At 44.5% G+C, this 5000-nt stretch overlaps 1 protein-coding gene across 3 annotated transcripts in view; it reads right to left on the reverse strand.

Moving 5' to 3' along the window:
* ephb6 (eph receptor B6) overlaps window positions 1–5000 on the reverse strand; it is a 37303-nt gene that overhangs the window by 26958 nt on the left and 5345 nt on the right. The window lies entirely within an intron of this gene.

Here is a 5000-nt window from a genome sequence, read left to right on the forward strand (position 1 = left end):
AGCATGTCTTCAAATACAATCCTCTCTCAAATCCCCACACCAAGCCTTGTGAACCAGAATATGAATCATGGATACCCACACCAGATCAATATCCATACACTATTCTCTATAGGGTCTCCTCTAGTGTTTGTAGACGTGAACCTTTTATTTCTAGTGAATGCACAATTTTCTTAGAATATAGAAAATGGTCGATGGATTTACCGCCTCACTGGTTTTCTAATCTCTTCGCCTCAAGTGCACCCAAGTTGAATAACACCCAAATTAAAACTTGAAATACAGAGAACCAACACTTGTACACATTTCCGCCTTTGACTCTGCATGTTTTCCCACTCACAGACTTTTTAAAAGAATGAAGAGAAGAGAAGATCTCGGAAGAAAGGAAATTACACTGACGACGTCTTTGTAATTTTCCTGCTACATGACAACTTTTAGACACACTGCATCTGCAGATCAAGAACTCTCCATCAGTACTCTGCCCACCACATCCTTTTATTCAGGCTTAACGTGTGCTAAGTACAGTCGCGGATTGAAGCCAGTGATTAAAGACTAACACGAAGTTAGCCGAGCTCGGAGGCCACACAAAGGGGTACACACAGGGGTCTGAGGGCAGCATGAATAGGGTTAATATGGAAAACACACACTGTCTGGTTTCATCAGGCACAATGCTAATCAGCTCACCCCGTTAGGAAGCTGTCTCACACGCAACCATAATGCACACACACACCCGCAAGCATACAGGCATCCAAGAACAAAGAACCACAAACTCACACACACCAACACAAGCATAGAGGCATACAGTGACTAAGGCCCACATGCCCACGACACACACAAACACGCACACAAATAAACACACACAAATACACACACACACACCCATACACACAGATGCATACATTTGCATAAACACACATGCGGGCAAGCACAACATAACATACACACATTGTCAAACACACACAAAAAAACACATGAGTAAATATCCTAGAGGAGTCCTCGGGCATATCTGAAAACGATGCAGCCATTGCCTTTAGTTTACACATTAATTCTCATTTGCTTTTATTATGATGTTTGGTTTTTATTGATATATATATACATTTGATATAATTTTGGACTTTCTCGCTCTGACAACCAGAAACACAATATATAATCAGAGATTATAACCCTCATAGAATGAGGAAAGAAACCGCCGCAGACTACCCAACATTAGTGACCGATGGAAACGGCCCTGCAATGCTCCCCTCGCTCCCTGTTTGTGTCTTTCTCTCTCTTGTGTTTGTTTGTGTGTTTGCGTATGTGTGTGCTCACTTTCTCTTGATCTGTCTCTCTTGTCTATGCACTCTCTTCAGTTCCTGCATCCTTCCTTTCCGACGGTAAACATGAAATAACCAACAAGGGATGGATGCCACTGTTTGTGGCATATGACATCAAATCCATTTCCCACCTAGCCGCCCACCCCCCCCCAGTCGGTGTCCACCCTCCACCAGCAGCCTGCCCTCAGACAGCGCTGACCAATATTTTTCGGATTATTTTCACAGATGGAGACCCCTGTAAATCTCTCTCAAACAATCCCCCACCAGCTTCCCCTCCTGTTCTATTGTGAGTGCGTGGTCTGCTCAACCAACCTCAGATTAAAACCCCTTTGATGAGTTGTAAATCACTTTGTAAAACAGGTTTTAAAATGTACTATGAATACATTGAATAAAGTATATTATTATCATTTGTATTATTATTCTCGTTAATACTGTTGTAAATATACGGGCATAAGCAGTACACCAATGGGGCTGGACAGGAGAAAAGTAAGCTCAGCAGTTAGGAAGATGGAGTTGATTACATTTTGGAGGCTAAAACGATCCAACAAGAATAACTTGTTTTGGTACCGTTATCCAAACTTTATTTGTATAGCTAGCACCTCTCCAACAAAGGCTGCCTAGGTGGCCTCCCAAGGCCAGAACTCAACAGGTGCAGAGCCCCATTGGGTTTATAGCGTGCTATGTGCTTTGTTCAGGGTCGTCAGGGGCTTGGTAGGAGGAGGCCTACACACTGTTTGGTATCACTGTATCTGATGATCCATGGTGATCTATGATTTGATGTCTTAAGTTTTACACTGTTTAGAATAAATAATTTACAATTCAACATCATTTAAATGTCAAAGTTAGCTCGTAGCCTTCTGGGTAGAAGCTGAAGATAACAACACCCAATAAAAATGTATGTGTATGTATGTATTTCCAAATAATCAGTTATTTTTAAATGGTGAGATTGGAGTGAGTGAAGAAAGTTTCAACATTTAAAAGCATATCCCTTTAGCTTATCAAAGTATAACCCTTTATCTTATCCAAAATGTGTACTGATGGGAGCCTCAGCTGGAAGTTTTCTTATGGGCTGTCCTCTGCCGTACAAAACATCCTCTGCTGTCCTGCTGCCAAAGCCATAACGGCATCAGACTGCTTATAGATTGGCTGCTGAAGATCACTGCGACTGACTTGGAGCACATTGTGTGCCCTCCTCTTCCATCCCTAAGTTACACACACACTCTCTCTTTGACTGTCATCATTTTCAGTTTTATCATATGATTCACTTTCAATATGATCAAAAATCTTCGATAAATAAAAATAAATATTTTATTATTTACTATAGGGTTAAAATGTGGGCCAATGATAACTTTACCGTACATGGTAACCTCATTAAGAACCGTCCTATAAATATCACAAGAGAAGCCCCAACGCTGCACACAGAGGAAGGAATACACACAAAAAAAGACGTGTCATTTTAAATTCAATTAACTTTCTGCTTTGGGGCAAAGTCATGTATAAATGATGCACCGTAACTAAGCGACATGAATATTAATACCTCGACATTTTAGCTTTTTATCCTGTGTGTGTGTGTTTGTGTGTTTGTGGAGGGGGACAGCCCATTTTTTCTTCAGTAAACCTTACCCAAACATATTCGGTGCATAACAAGCACATATTTGTTATTCTGCTCATGTACCAAGCTCATGCGGCATATTCTGATGGAATATCTTTTCAAAACGTATTCCTTTCCAACCCCCCACATTTCATGGGACAAAATAGGAAGATCAAATTATGAGAGATTCCTTCTGGCGTGATGGAGCTTCAGGAAGACCCCATCTGAAGAGCGAGCGCTAACAAACCGCTAGCACTGGACACACTCAAAGTTTGTCCCTGACAGTTTGGAGAACTGCTGAGTCCACAATTGAGACCTGAGTGCTGTTTTCATGCATAGTGCTCCCTCCCTCCCTCCCTCCCTCCCTCCCTCCCCCTCGATCTCCTCTTCCATCCACTCCATCCTTCGCCCCGCTCTCCTAACACCACAGTCAATACCGTCCCTCTGTCCCCCTGTCCCCCGGTCCCCTCTCTCTCTCTGTGTATTATTAATCTATTAAGTGAAAGGAAATCCTGCCATCTCTGTACCTTAAACAAGGAGCTACGTCGGGCATCCATTATTGATCTTGGCCTGCAGTGTTTATTGTGAAGGGGGGCAGGGACACCCTGAGGAACGAGGTGACTTTAAAAGCATATGCTCTTTCAGCCAACTCCCTGACCTGGATCCCCCAGGTGTTGAGGAAGGGGAGGGCTGGAGGGATGGATGGACGGACGGATGGATGGATGGAATGGGTGATGGGAGAGGATGAAAGAGCACATATTTCCTTTATCTCCTTTATGCCTTCATGCTTTTATCTTCCAGTATGCATATCAATTGCCTCTTTCTCTCTGTCTCGCTCTCTTGTTCTCTGTCTCTGGCTCTCTCTCTTTGTCTCTCCGTCTCTTGCTCTCTCTCTTCTCTCTCTCTGGCCCTCTCTGGCGCTCGCACTCTGTCCATCTCTCTCTTTCTGTCTATCTCAGTCCCTATGTCTCTCTTTCTCTCTGTACTTGGAGAGTGTGAATGCTCTTTGCTGTGTGAAGGACATGGGCTGCTTCATTGTTTTGCCTGTCGCTGCTGCCAATGGAGTGTACTCTTCAGCTGAGTGACCCTCACAGCTCTCTCCCCCCCTCTCTCTCTCTCTCTCTCTCTCTCTCTCTCTCTCTCTCTCTCTCTCTCTCACTCTCTCTCTCTCTCTCTCTCTCTCTCTCTCTCTCGTTCTCTCTCTACCAACCTCTCTCTCACTCTCTCTCGTTCTCTCTCTCCCACCCTCACTCTCTCTCTCTCTCTCTCTCTCTCTCTCTCTCTCTCTCTCTCTCTCTCTCTCCCACCCTCACTCTCTCTCTCTCTCTCTCTCTCCCACCCTCTCTCTCTCTCTCGTTCTCTCTCTCTCTCTCTCTCTCTCTCTCTCTCTCTCTCTCTCTCTCTCTCTCTCTCTCTCTCTCTCTCTCGTTCTCTCTCTCCCAACCTCTCTCTCTCTCTCTCTCTCTCTCGTTCTCTCTCTCCCACCCTCGCTCTCTCTCTCTCCACCCACCTGCCTGTCGATCTGCTGAGTTAAGTGTCGCACTGGTCTGCACATCATGTTTGAAAGTCAACATGCTTGTCACTTAACAGCCAAAGGAGTTGCCACACCATTAATATTAATGTGTCTTTGCGGTGTGGGTGTGTGTGCGTGTTCATGTGTGCGTGTTTGGCTTTGTGAAACATGCCATAACACCTCCATAGAGACGCAGGTAAACACAATGAATGCTGTCAATGGCACGCCTGCTCCTTGCACGCATACAGGCACAAAACCTGCACAGGCATGAGGTAATGCTTTCACACACATGCACAAACACACACGCATGTTGGGATGCACGCACGCACACACAGAAACACACACAGAAACACACTCAAACACACCAATCAGGCACCGACAAGCACACACAAAAAATAACGCACGCACACACACTCAAACCCACACAAAGGACACATACGAACACACACAGACAAAACCACAAACACACATACACACAATCACACACACAAAGTGCAAGCCTGTATGCCGTGGTCATTGTGTTTTGCCTTGTGTCCATTAATTAACCCATCCATCTCCACCCATTCTTAATGTATTCCAGATGCACCCG

Source organism: Gadus chalcogrammus, chromosome 11, assembly GCF_026213295.1.
Source record: "Gadus chalcogrammus isolate NIFS_2021 chromosome 11, NIFS_Gcha_1.0, whole genome shotgun sequence".
Lineage (NCBI taxonomy): Eukaryota > Metazoa > Chordata > Actinopteri > Gadiformes > Gadidae > Gadus > Gadus chalcogrammus.